Source organism: Pelobates fuscus, chromosome 5, assembly GCF_036172605.1.
Source record: "Pelobates fuscus isolate aPelFus1 chromosome 5, aPelFus1.pri, whole genome shotgun sequence".
NCBI classification, from domain to species: domain Eukaryota; kingdom Metazoa; phylum Chordata; class Amphibia; order Anura; family Pelobatidae; genus Pelobates; species Pelobates fuscus.
The window spans coordinates 112,420,058-112,435,029 of NC_086321.1; the positions used below are offsets into that span (position 1 = coordinate 112,420,058).

Below are 14,972 nucleotides of genomic sequence, written 5' to 3' on the forward strand. Positions count from 1 at the left end.
GTGGGAGTTGTACAATAGATAGCGATTGACCTTTTGGCCATCATTGCAATAGAGGAGGGCACCACGCAGTGCAATCTTAACAGCATTATAGACTGCTGGGCAAAGCAGTGCACTGAGGCCCTGCCTACACAACAACTTAACAGGAATAAAAATTTAAATTATCGATAAAATGAAGCTTGTACTTGGTAACTCCAGCAAATGCAATACATACATACATACAATACATACCCAAAACTGCTGAATACACACATACAGACTGCCAAGTATACACACAGTCTGCTGAGTACACACACAGACTGCAGAGTAGACACACACCGACTGCAGAGTAGGCACAAACCGACTGCAGAGTAGACACACGCCGACTGCAGATTACACACACACAGACAGCTGAATACATACACACAGGCAGCTCAATACACAGACAGACTGCTGAATACACATAGACTGCTAAATACACACTCAGACTGATTACTGAATCCACACAGACTGCTTGATAGATACTCACAGTACACTCAGTACACTCAGACAGGCTGCTGAATACACACACACAGACTGCTGAATACACACGCAGTGAGGGGTGAGAGTGTGTCTGGGTTGTAGAGTATGAGGGGTGCAGAGTGTGTGTATGTTAGGGGTGCAGAGTGCAGGGCTTGAGTCCTGCAGGAACGTGTGGGAACGGCGCTTCTGCACTTTTTTCACAGCAGGTACGCCGTTTCCGTTACTAGTCTGCAGGACCCAGGGCTGGCACAAGTGGCCGCCAGAGCAGGGGGGAGCACAAATCCGAATCCCCTGCCTCTTGCTGGGGACTCGGATTTTTAAACTCACCTCTCTCCCTGCAGCCTGCAGCCAATAGAGTCGGCCAGCCTCTCCTGATGATGTCAGGAGGAGGGGGCGTGACTTTCATTGCTCTTCTCCCAGGACCACTGGGGAGTCTGGGAGAAGAGCAGAAGAAGTCATGCCCGGTATTATATGTCTATGGTCATGCCCCCTTCTCCTGACATCATCAGGAGAGACGGACGACTCTACTGACTGCAGACTGCCACACTCCAGATCCTGTCCCACCCCTCCTGGCCCAAGGTAAGCCTCAGGGAAGGGGAATGCACTTTAGTTTTGTTTTTATCCTCAGCCCCTGTCCTCTTACTCAGACCCTATCCCCTTCCTCAGGTCCTGTCCCCCTCCACAGGCCCTGTTCCCTTTCTCAGTCCCTGTCCCTTTCCTCAGCCACTGCCCCCTTCCTCAGTCCCTGCCCCCTTCCCCAGCCCCTGTCCCTTTCCTCAGTCCCTGTCCCTTTCTTCAGCCCCTGCTCCCCCTCCTAAGCTCCTATCCCTCTTCCTCAGTCCTGTCCCCATACTCAGCCCCTGTCCCCTTACTCAGCCCTTGTTCCCCTACTCAGCCTCGTGCCCTTACTCAGCATGTGTCCCACTTGCATACGCGGGTATAATTATTTTTCTGGAAGGTGGGGGGAGGGGTGGATGTTGGGTGAGTTCCCACACTCCTCACCAGCCTGAGAGGGCCAAAAACAAGTGAGCAGGGCCAGCACTCCGTGGGCCGGCAGGGGAGATCAAAGAATCTCCCTTGTGGGCCCTGGCATATGGGCAATGCTTTGACTCCCCTATACTTGTGGGGCCCCTGGGCAAGTGCCCAGCGTGCCCAGCGTGCCAATGCAGAAAGACGGCCCTGATACCAGGGCCATCTCTACTCTAGTTCCTCCACTGCATTGAGCAATATGATTGGTTGGGTATGTAGTTGAGCATGTGTGTGGGGTGAAGAATGGGAACTAAAAGGGTGGATGACAGGTGAGATGAGACAGGGTGAGTGTGGCTGTAAGTTGGAATGTAACTGAGTGGGTGAATGTGACTGGATTGTCAAATATATTTATTTACCTATTTTTTTATTCTTAAGATTCTTATGATTTGTTTACAATGTGACTGCTAGCCGGCCTAACTCCTCACCAGCTAATCACTAAGAGGGTCCTAGGTTATTGACAGCTCTACTGCCCGAGCTTTAGTTCTTAACTATCTGCGCCTTAAGTAGATATTTCTAACATACCCCTTATTGTTATTGTTCATGCTAAACTATATATATCATTATGTTTGTCTGATATATTATCATCACAAGATGTAATGCAATGTTTGTGCATACCCGCAAAAATAAAGAAATACAAAAAAATAAAAAAGTGCAACAGAACACACATTTATCCATGTCTGTTGCGTTAGTTCCCTAATTTATAAACACACAGTGATTGGTACACTGATTATACCAGCACTATTTATCAGTCCCGAGAGAGATGGTAAACCTAATGTAAAAAAAAAATGTGTGTGTTGTGTGGTTTATATTTGTGTGTGTGTGTGTGTATATATATACACACACTTACATACACACACTTCTTCTTCTAAAACAGTGTTGGCAATATTATCTTATTGCCTATGCATCATAAGTAATTGATTAGAGTCTGCTTGCTTTCTTTAGAGACGACATGGTTAAAAATATACAGTACGTGCTTCCAGTTGGCAAGAGTCTTCAATAGGTAGAACACAGCAACAGAATGAGAGACTAATTCTTACCCCTCCCCGTCTCTTAGACTGTATCTGCTTGCACGACTTTCAAACACACTGATTTATTTTAATCAGCAAGTTCTTAGTGCCTCGTAAGAAGAAATGGTGTTTGTAGGAGTTACTTCTAGCGCAAGGTAAGTAAATGCTTCTCAACCTGTGGAGTTTGAATTCTTATAAATAACATTATTGCCTATCATAGTATCCATGACAGCTACAATTCAAAGACATATTAAAGCATATTAAGTGGGCTGACCTGCCAGTTCACTGCAGCCTGCACAATAAAACAACTTTGCTTCGAAAATTTGGTTAGTCACTGTAAAACAACATTAAAATGTTCTATCAAATACCATGCAGCCAATAATGCAATTAAGAGATTGGATTGATGTAGTTTGTGGTTTACAGTCGGCCCTGTTCCTTCAAAGTCACATTTAATATGACCTTATTCTCAAGGTATTACGTTTTAATGGCAGAAATTGCACTTATGTCCGGCTTAGATGGTAATGTTGTTTACAGAATTTTGGACGGTCGATCCTTTCACCTCCGATGCATCTTCCACCAGCATTAGTTTCTAAATTACGCTATTTTGAGAATATATTCTAGAGCTAATGCAAGTGAGGAGATGTTGCTTTGCTAAGTTGATATGTACAAAGACACTGAATCCTGGAGGCAGTGTTTAACAAAGTCAATTTGTGTATACAGATTAACTTATTTAAAAAGGTGAAAAAAGAGGGGGCGGGGCCTGGCAGCCAAGATGGCCGGACGCGTCTGCTCTTAGCTCCGGCGGCAGCGGGCATAATCTCCGACCCACCCGGGTCTACCTAAGCTGGAAACGAGCAGCCCGACACCGGGTATTGCCCGGCACTCGACGAGACACCTACCGATACCTGGATCATCCCGATCGTCCAGCGGGAACCGGAGCCCGGCGACGTGATCTGGCCTGCAGCATGGCAAGTGTAATGGCCGGGGGAGGGACGGCCGCTCTCTCTCGGTCGCAACACACTCACAATCTGGCAAGGGCCCCTGTAACTCCCCCCCCCCCCTTTGGACCGGTGGGGGTTATCCCGGTCCCCACCAGCCCCCGACCCACAGCTCAGCAGGCTGGCGGACCTCTCCACAAACAAAGCAACATGGCCAGAGGGCCTCACAAAATGGCGCCTGAGCGGCAGCAATCAGCATGCACACAAGCCCCCCTCCAGGGCACTAACCCTGTGGACCACCTTATGGCACGGCTTGACAGGCTCTTCCAGAGGTTCTGGGAACGCCTAGAAAGCCGCAATAAACATGAGCAGACGCAGCACGGGACAGTGGCACAAGATGTCAGTGGGGTCAGGAGAGGGGGTCACCACGTGGCAAGCCTCACGGAACAAGCTACACAGACCGCGCCAAAAACCTTCCCAGGCCGAAGGCCACTAGGAGTAAGCCTCCAAGGTACCTACCGCATCGCCGGAAGTCTGACCGCCGCTGGCGGCGACGTAACACCCAGGCTTCACGCAGCGCCCGACGCAGGGGAGACCCGGCCTCACCGAGAAACCGAGTCTGCGGACCGCAGGTACAGGCCTTCACTCCGACCTGGGGCTGGATGGCGGCCCACACAAGCCCGTACCACTCTACTCCCCAACTACTGCAACTACAGGCTACAACACCACCCCGCAGAGGGATCGGATGAAACTGGATGAACAGACCAGCTCGCAGATACTCCCGACTGTAAGCTGCACCCAGTAGGGGACACCATTTGGACTGACCCGTGTTGCATATCACATACCCACATGCATCTTTCACTGGTTGCCGCCTGACGGAGTCAGGATGAACTGGCGGACATTAACGCATGTACCGTAAGCCATGCCTTACCTAACCTACTATAAGTCTTGCTACTCACTACTCTCACGCTCAACCTGCTAGTGATACTACAAACGTCAAATTTTTACGCAGCAGTGAGTTACTAGATGTACCTACATATATTCTCACCATTTCTCTTGCTGATATAAGCAAATGTTATAAGCGAAGGTTATATGCCTTGTTATAAGGATAGGCTTACTGAGTACATACATTACAGCTACTAAAGCGACTACAACAACGAGCCAGCTAGTATGAACCTACACATTTAGATCTAATTACTTTCCATAACTAGTCTAGCAACGACAAGCTCTGATTGTTTTTCATTTGTTTTACACTTGTTTACTTAATCTAACTCTTGACGATACAATCGTTTAGTTCAAACTACCTTCATAATTGCTACTTTATGCGTGTTATTAACTTTTTTGTAATCTAAAATATAAAATGAGGCTGCCATTCGAAGGAGATGTACTACTGTGTTAAAGTGATCCCACTCTGTACAAATACTGTGCATCCCCTCTTCTCTATTCTGTACCCCATTTAACTCCTGCCTCAATAAAAGAAAGATTGACAAAAAAAAGGTGAAAAAAAAACAAAAAACAAAAAAACAACCTTAATTGAACATGAAACACGGGGAGATTTTTTCACTAAATCAGGGTATTGTGGAGAAGTAACAAAGGAAATGCAAATTTTAGGCGAAAAAAAGGACACTGTTGGGAAAAAAGCAGACAGAGTTGGTCAATTTGTTTGCAATTTGTCTATTTTAGCATAAAAATTACAATCCCATTGTCATTTCTCCACAATGCACAGATATGTGAATAACTCCAAGAGTACTGCAGATCAGTGATTCTCAAATAAGTCCATTAGGGGTATAAACCCATCTGGTAAGGGCGCTAGACACTAGAAAAACAGTGTAGTAAAAGCATATACATTTTATTGTGCAAAACTTGCAATTATAGATGTAAAAACATGAATTAATAGCAAACAACAACACAGCTCCTGAGGAAGTCCCGAATAACGCGGGACGAAACGCGTTGAGCTCTCCTCATCAGCAGCTTAGCAGTCCAGAGACCTTCAGTACACCACTGCAGTTCCATCTTTGCTCGAGTCAGGGCCGGTGCAAGGATTTTTGCCGCCCTAGGCAAAAAAAATTTTGCCGCCCCCCCATATGTCCAGCCCACCATGTGACATCACAATGCCCCGTCCCTTATATGCTCTGCCATATGGGCCAACGCCAGTCTTCACAAAGTGTCTTATCTGAAAAGACAGTGTGTTTACATTAAAAAGCCTACAGGCACAGGCTATAGACACCAGAACCACTACCTTATGCTGTAGTGCTTCTGGTGACTATAGTATCCATTTAATGTGAGGTAAATTAGAGATTAGTGCCACTAATAATATATTGGATTGCCTACTTACCACCAGATGAGGACAAGAGGCTGATGATGGGCTCAGTCTGGCTCCACAGGTCTGGTGTAGAAGCGGCTCTCTGGAGACTGTTTTTAACAGTGCTCACAACAATTAACGAACAGGAAGCAGCTCCATTTTTTTAGGGCCCCTTACACAGCTCAAGGTCTGGGCCCCCAGGGGGCATACGCCTACAATGCCCACCCATAAATCCACCTACATGGCCCATCCATGAGTTGGGGATGTTTTATGTGTGCAATTTGTGTAAGGGATGTAGTGTGTTTATAGGGGATGTAGTGTGTGTTTGCGTGTAAGGAATGCATTGTATGTTTCTGGGTGTGTGTGTGTAAGGGGTGCAAGGTTTGTTTCTGTGTATGTAATTGAATGCAGTGTGTGTCTGTAAGGGGTGCATTAATTATGTAAGAGAACGTAAGGGATAAATTGTGTGTTTCGGGTGTGTCTGTGTGTGAGTAGGAATGCATTGTATGTTTCTGTGTGTGTGTGGGGGGGATGCATTGTGTATGTGTGTAGTGTAAAAGAGAGGGTTTGTGGATAGGATAGGGACTGAGATGGGAACAGCTTTCTTTTAAAAAAAAAAAATTCATAGTGCTCTCCCCTCAATTATTGATTTCCCCTTCCCTTCTGTCCCTCCGTGTTCTCCCCTTCTGTCACTTAGTGCTCTCCCTTGGCCCCCTGTCCCTCTGCAGTCCCCCTTGGTGGTCTTCTCACTCCCCCCTCCCCCTTTAGTGGTCCTCCCTCTCCCAAACCCCTTAGTGGTCCTCCCTCTCCCAAACCCCTTAGTAGACCTTCCCCTACTCCCCCCACCCCCTTAGTGGTAATCACCCTCCTCCCCTCTCCTTAGTAGTCCTCCCTCCTTACCCCCCTTTGGTGGTCCTTACCCCCCTTAGTGGTCCTTATCCCCCCTCCCCTAGTGGTCCTTATCCCCCCCAACCTCCCATAGTGGTCCTTATCCCCCCAACCTCCCATAGTGGTCCTTATCCCCCCTCCCCTAGTGGTCCTTATCCCCCCTCCCCTAGTGGTCCTTATCCCCCCCTCCCCTAGTGGTCCTTATCCCCCCCTCCCCTAGTGGTCCTTATCCCCCCTCCCCTAGTGGTCCTTATACCCCCCCATCCCATAGTGGTCCTTATACCCCCCATCCCATAGTGGTCCTTATACCCCCCCATCCCTCCCTTAGTGGTCCTTAACCCCCCCCTTAGTGGTCCTTATACCCCCCCTCCCCTAGTGGTCCTTATACCCCCCCCTCCCGTAGTGGTCCTTATACCCCCCTCCCCTAGTGGTCCTTATACCCCCCTCCCCTAGTGGTCCTTATACCCCCCTCCCCTAGTGGTCCTTATACCCCCCCCCACTTAGTGGTCCTTATACCCCCCCTCCCTTAGTGGTCCTTATACCCCCCCTCCCTTAGTGGTCCTTATACCCCCCTTAGTGGTCCTTATACCCCCCCTCCCTTAGTGGTCCTTATACACCCTCCCACCCTTAGTGGTCCTTATACCACCCCCCCCCTTTAGTGGTCCTTATTTCCCCCCCCCCCTTCCCTTAGTGGTCCTTATACCCCCCCTCCCTTAGTGGTCCTTAAACCCCCCCTCCCCCCCTTAGTGGTCCTTAAACCCCCCCCCTCAGTGGTCCTTAAACCCCCCCTCCCCCTTAGTGGTCCTTAACCCCCTCCCTTAGTGGTCCTTAAACCCCCCCCAAACCCCCCCCTTAGTGGTCCTTAACCCCCCCCCCCCCCCTTAGTGGTCCTTACCCTCCCCTCCTGCCCATGTAGCGTGGCCGGGCGGCGCGGAACGCGGGACAGGAACCTTTGTTTCCTGTACCCGGCTGCCGGCGGAATGACAGGAAATGCTCACCCGGCCGCCCTCCATGCAGCAGTGCTGCGCCGCCTGGGGCTTGCTAAAGCGCTCAGGCGGCGCAGCATGAGGAGGCGCAGCGGGGACAGGGATCCGGCGCCCCCTGGTAAGTTGCGCCCTAGGCGGCTGCCTAGGTCGCCTTACAGGTGGCGCCGGCCCTGGCTCGAGTTGCAAGTATATCCCAGCCCTGGGGGTCGCGACCAAGGGCTGTATTTTTTCATCTGTTTACTTGTCAGCTTAATGGTTGTTGCCGGGCTCTTGTTCCCTGGTCTCATGATAGGACTGGCTTATACTGTTGTTTGCTATTAATTCATGTTTTTACATCTATAATTGCAAGTTTTGCACAATAAAATGTATACGTTTTTACTACACTGTTTTTCTAGTGTCTAGCGCCCTCATCAGATGGGCTTATACCCAGCTTTTTGTATAATTGGATTTGTGGGCTATTGGAGTGTGCCCAAAGAGTGGCAGCTTTTCCATATAAAGAACCCTGAATCTGGATCTAACCTTGTTTTGTATTTTAAGTCCATTAGGGTACCTACAAACCTGTATTTAGGGAATGAATTCTCTAGTTCTTTTCAGTCTTAACTGGACCATTAATGGAAGGTTTGTGGAACTGCTCGCATATATAGTGGAGTAAAAACCCAAGGGCAGAGTACAGAATATTTGATAGAGTCCTAACCTCAAAATCTGAGGAAAGGGATTTAGGGGTGATTATTTCTGATGACTTAAAAAGGTAGGCAGACAATGTAATAGAGCAGCAGGAAATGCTAGCAGAATGCTTGGTTGTATAGGGAGAGGTATTAGCAGTAGAAAGAGGGAAGTGCTCATGCCATTGTACAGATTACTGGTGAGACCTCACTTGGAGTATTGTACGCAGTACTGGAGACCATATCTCCAGAAGGATATTGATACTTTAGAGAGACTGTTCAGAGAATGGCTACTAAACTGGTTCATGGATTGCAGGATAAAACTTACTAGGAAAGGTTAAAGGATCTTAACATGTATAGCTTGGAGGAAAGACGAGACAGGGGGGATATGATAGAAACATTTAAATACATAAAGGGAATCAACACAGTAAAGGAGGAGACTATATTTAAAAGAAGAAAAACTGCCACAACACGAGGACATAGTCTTAAATTAGAGGGGCAAAGGTTTAAAAATAATAATAGGAAGTATTACTTTACTGAGAAGGTAGTGGGTGCATGGAATAGCCTTCCAGCTGAAGTGGTAGAGGATAACAGAGTGAAGGAGTTTAAGCATGCGTGGGATAGGCATAAGGCTATCCTAACTATAAGATAAGGCCAGGGACTAATAAAAGTATTTAGAAAACTGGGCAGACTAGATGGGCAGAATGGTTCTTATCTGCCATCACATTCTATGTAATGTACCTACAAAAATAATTTTAGTTTGTTTTTGTAATATTACACTTTATCTAGTGACCTAGAGTTATGTGATGTTTGTGTTCTACTTTTCGATGACCTTATTTATGGTGGAACTTTCTCTTGAACTTTTAGAAGTCAAAAGTTGCCCTGGACAAACTCTTAGCAGTAATTTGCTGAGGTTTTATCTTTATGCATTATGCCAAGAAATGGATATCTAAGTAAGACAACTGGTGTTTCTCGATGGACTTTTTAATGAATAATATTAATAATAAAATTATTAATGAACCAGGGAACACTACACTGCCCCCCCAAATGCCTTCACACTACATGATTATTTTGTTTTTATTATGCATTGAGTATCTCCTATATATGGCATTGTTTATCTTATAGTTTGTGTAGCTCTCGGCAACCTAATAGCAATGCTTATTTGCCTGTGAAGCCAAATGCCATATTTCTGCCCTGGAGGCCCTTAGTTGTTAAGCTACTTATCTCTGTGTCATGGAAATACTCTCCCCATAGCTTAGGTTCTGTGTACCATTTAGACACGTACAACTAGCCTGATTTATCCTGTGTTTATTCCCCATGTCTAGAATCTCCTATTTTATATATGATCTGTCCTCGGACATGTATGCCTAGGCTGATTTTTCTATTATATCATAAAATTGTGCAGCACCATCATAATGCCACACAACGCAATGTTCTTGAATGTATATAGCACTATTCAATGTCTTTCTTTTGTTATCTGATGCTCTTGTGCATGCTTTTGTGGTATTACAAGATTATTTAAAATAATATAGAAAAAAATAGAATTACAGTGCAATGACACACAGGTCATATCATGAGAGAAAAGAATATATGAAGAATTTGCTAATCAGGAATTTTCAGCAAATAATCACGGTTCCTTTAAGACTGATTCATACATTAATTGTAAAGGAACACTCTAAGCACCAAAACAACTTTAGCTTAATGAAGTAGTTTTGGTGTATAGATCATGCCCCTACAATCTCGCTGCTTAATTCTCTACCATTTTGGAGTTAAATCACTTTGCTTATGCAGCCCTAAGCACACCTCCCCTGAATAAGACTCACAGAATCTGCATTGTTTAGCTTCCTTTATTGTACAGTGTGTTTAATTTAGAGTTTCTTCTCTCTTGCTCTGTTAATAGCCTGCAACAGCCTCCACTGTGTGACTGAAGTTTGATTAACAGAGCAGGATATAAGAACTTTACAGGGTTATTTGCTAAAGAACTTTACAGGGTTATTTGCTAAAGTGAGAATTTAAAGTGAATTTAAAATGTATGGCCAAAGTAGCTGAATTGACAGCATAGCTGGCTTAGAGAATTTTCCAAGTTTAGCCATTTTGATACTTGAAATTAAATTTAGGCTGTGTGAGCAACAACCAGGGGAGGTGTGGCTAGAGCCACATAAATCAGAAATAAAAGTGATTGAACTCCTAAATGGCAGAGAATTGAGTTTGCAAAAGCATGATCTATACACCAAAACTGCTTCATAAAGCTAAAGTTGTTTTGGTGCTTCAGATGTCCCTTTAATTATTATTTGTGATTGTGCCTTGCTAAATCTGACAATCAGCCCTTAAAACTTGAACAAAATAAATTAGGAAGGATTTCAATCTCAGTTCTGTGATGCTTTGCAGCATAGCATTTCTCGTGTTATCCCTTTAATAATAAAATACGGAACGCTGTAAATTGTCTAATTCCAGTTTTAAAAGGTGTCACACCAAATGTTTCCCACAACCAGTAATGTTGATGCTGCAGCATATATTATATGAAGGTATAGTAGAGTAAAGAACTTAATGCACAGATGATTAGCCCTAATGGTTATCTGTAAAATATATATCCCATGATGATCAGGCGGGTAAGCATCACTGGATATGCAATTCAAAATATCTGCAGCGTCAAGAACTAGCATTATGTTCCTTAGATTGGCCTAGCACCAAGGGATACACAGTTCACAAATATTGCTGGCTTTAGAGCAAACTTAAATTTTATTAATGGCTATTAAATGAATGAATCAATAAGTGTAGGAAGCTAATCGTGATTAATAATACCAAGTTGCAGTATTTCCCCACTACTTTTGACATGTATAATACATTTCCAATTGGAGGGTCACATCTTATGCTGTGCCCCCCCCTCCCCCCCAATGTATCATCTCAGCTGCAAACAATCTGTACATACTTTTATCAATCAAATAAATAGAAAAATTGAGGATAAAAACATTATGCAGAACACATTTACACCTTTGCTAATAGACACGTAAAATGTATAGCAAATGCTCATTTGCACATTATGTCTGTGGGAAAAATTAGGTTAATGGAACATTAAATCAGTTTGAAGCGCTGTGTCCTTTAGAACAACTCTAGAACAAGTTTCAGTAATATGACTCATCCTGCCTTTTGAGTTTTTGTTTTCCTTCCACCCTCAGCTAAAATCTCCCATCCTCTCTTGGACCTTTATGAAATCTTGCTTTAATTTTCCACAAATGAATATATTGTTGAAATCTTGTGAACTTGCCCAAATGCATTATATCATTCTTTTTAGCTGAGTGGTTGAATTATTGTGTAATAATACCAATACGGTGAGTCAAATTAACACAGTTTAGATGTCGAGCTTAAAGGGACCCTATAGTCACCTAAACAACTTTAGCTTAATGAAGCGGTTTTAGTGTATAGATCATGCCTCTCAGGTTTTACTGCTCAATTCACTGCCATTTAGGAATTAAATCACTTGGTTTCTGTTTATACAGACATTGCCACACCTCCCCTCGCTCTGATTGACACAGCCTGCATGAAAAAAACTGGTTTCACGTTAAACCAGATGTAATATACCTTTAACAATTTTATCTCTTGCTCTGTAAATTGAACTTTAATCACATACAGGATACTCTTGTAGGGTCTTGCAAACTATTAATATAGGAGGGGATACGAAAATCTAACTTAAACAGAACTTGCAATAAAGGAAGGATAAACATTAGATGGCTCTTTACAGGAAGTGTTTATGAAGGCTGTTCAAGTCACATGCAGGGAGTTGTGACTAGGGTTCATAAACAAAGTGATTTAACTCATAAATGGCAGAGAATTGAGCAGTGAGACTGCATGGGGCATGATCTATACACCAAAACTGTTTCATTAAGCTAAAGTTGTTTTGGTGACTATATTAACCCATTTTAAAAATCATAAGAGAATTTGTTCTGCTTGAAAACTCTGTTAAAGAACTTTTTACAAATAGGCTGAGTTTCTTTACTTACTCAAAATCAAGCATTAGAAATGTCTTCTCATCTGAACCTTCAATATTCCTATTCTTTTTGAGTATCCTTCTTAGTCTTTTTAATAGTGATGTCCCGAACTGTTTGCTGGCGAATAGTTCCTGGCGAACATCGCTTGTTCACGTTCGCCACAGATGGCGAACATATGCGCTGTTCGGTCCGCCCCCTATTTGTCATCATTGAGTAAACTTTGACCCTGTACCTCACAGTCAGCAGACACATTCCAGTCAATCAGCAGCAGACCCTCCCTCCCAGACCCTCACACCTCCTGGACAGCATCCATTTTACATTCATTGTGAAGCTGCATTCTTAGTGAGAGGAGGGACGGTGTTGCTGCTGCTGATTTGATAGGGAAATTGATAGCTAGGCTAGTGTATTCAGTGTCCACTACAGTCCTGAAGGACTCATCTGATCTCTGCTGTAAGGACAGCACCCCAAAAAGCCCTTTTTAGGGCTAGAACATCAGTCTGCTTTTTTTTTCTTATGTGTAATGTAATTGCAGTTGCCTGCCTGCCAGCCTGTGTGTCAGGCTCACAGCATATACTGTGCCCACTTGCCCAGTGCCACCACTTGCTCACTGGTGTCACAATAGCTTGCATTTAAAAAAAAACAAAAACTTTTTTGACTGTAATATAATAGCAGTCAGTTTCCTTCACGCGTGTGCGTTTCAGGGCCTGCCAGGGCACAGTGTCAAACCAGTGCAACTCATATCTGGTGTAACAGTAGTGTACATTTAAAAAAAATTGACTGTAATAGATTGAATAGCAGTTAGTTGTCTGCTAGCGTGTGTGTTAGGCTCACAGCGTATACTGTGCCCACTTGCCCAGTGCCACCACTCATATCTGGTGTCACAATAGCTTGCATTTAACAAAAAAAAAACTTTTTGGACTGTAATATAACAGCAGTCAATTTCCTTCACTAGTGTGCGTTTCAGGGCCTGCCCAGTGCCACCACTCACAAATATCTGGTGTCACAATAGCTTGCTGTAACGGCAGCCCAGGCATAAAAGGGGTTAACAGCCGTTTAGTAGATCTTCCCCTTCCAGAGATACAGGCACAGCTACTGCAGAGCACCAAACTCCCGAACTGGATACAAAATAGCACTCCAACTCCTGAACTGGAACCTCACTAATAGCTGCTAGCAGACGAACAGGAAAAGCAGACAATCAGCTTACACTCCTGGCAATCAGTCTCTAACAGCATACAGTAAATCCCCCCAAGAACGAGACAAGGCTCTGTGTTGAGGGTCAAGCAGTGGGCTGTTTATTTCAGGGCTACCGGCCCAGTATTTATGCAGGTCTCCCACCTGGTGGACACTCCCCTAGGGGACCAAATGGGAGACTGTAACAACGGACAGACATACACCAATTACACACATAAAGCAGTAAAACATTCCAACAATGCATCCTGGCTTCCTCTCCTCGGCCCTGGAGATCATTGAGAAGTAATTCAATTATCTCCCAGGACAAAGGCAAATCGCCATTATGCACGTGGGGATACAAAGACAGTAAACCACCATAAAATACATAAAGTTACATTTTTACATATAACACACAGACATTTCACATATCCCCAGATAGCTGGGATCTGAGCGCACAAAACTACCGAATAGCGCTCAGATCCTATTCACACAGTTCAATTGCCATGGAGCCAAAGACTTTAATTACACGAATTGGCTCCATGGCATGGCTATCTGGGTTAAAACATTCACATAAAATAAACTACCGAAGTTCCAGGTGTTTGGCTAAATTGTCCCGAATAGGAACCAGGGGGCTGGAGGCTCAGCGGTGCCTGCACGTAAAAGTGTCCGCTTTTAGTGCATGAAAGCCGGGCAGAAAAGCGCTGGCTGCCCGGGGAGCTCCAGAACACCGCCATTGTGTGGCGGCTAGGTGTAACCGCGACCACCCAGTAACAATCAATTAAGCTGCGGTTAACCGCAGCTACTGGGTGGTCAATTGCCGGCACACGCTCGTTAAGCCGCTGTTAACCGCGGCTTCAGGGAGGTCGATTGGAGGCACACGCCAGCTTCTGGGTGGCCCATTAACAGCGCCGGCCGGTTTCCCACGGCTCTGGGGAGGCTAAGAAAGGGCTGTTTGTTCGGTAGATAGAATCTACCGGACGGCTGTGCAGAAAGGAATGAATAAATCTTTCTGCACAGTAAAATTAACTGTTTAACTGCTGGTCCATAATCCAAAGGCAGCAGGCGGGCAACCAGGCTCCTCCAATGCAATGTGTCGAGATTGGTCTCGTCACATCTCTCCCCTTTTCCAAACAGACTAACAGGATATCTGACCTCCTGCCGGTCAGTGCCCTTGTTAGTCCAGCAGCTCACCCACGAAGCAGAAACAGCAGTACAGCCGACCCACAATAAATGGTTACTACACCTGGGTAGAGGAGAACTTTGTCCATGTCCAGGTGCCTCACCACGGCTGTGTGGGGGACTGGTAGGCTGCCTTGGTGGGTTGCTGAGTAGGCAGAGACCAGCGGTACACTTCCCTGATGCCAGTACTACCGCGGGAGTAGTCTGGTTGAAGCCTGGTTGCTGGAGACCGACTGTCTCCCCTTTAGGTGCACTGCTCTGCTGCTGGAGACCGACTGTCTTCCCTTTAGGTGCACAGCTCTGCTGCTGGAGACCGACTGTCTCCCC

General features: G+C 45.3%; 1 protein-coding gene across 1 annotated transcript in view; it reads left to right on the plus strand.

The window, feature by feature from the left end:
- The first annotated feature begins 2,601 nt into the window (after positions 1-2,601).
- CTXN3 (cortexin 3) overlaps positions 2,602-14,972 on the plus strand; it is an 88,259-nt gene continuing 75,888 nt past the window's right edge. The window contains exon 1 of the mRNA XM_063454153.1: positions 2,602-2,689. The gene's annotated coding sequence lies outside the window, so the exon portion shown is untranslated. The remainder of the gene's footprint in view (positions 2,690-14,972) is intronic.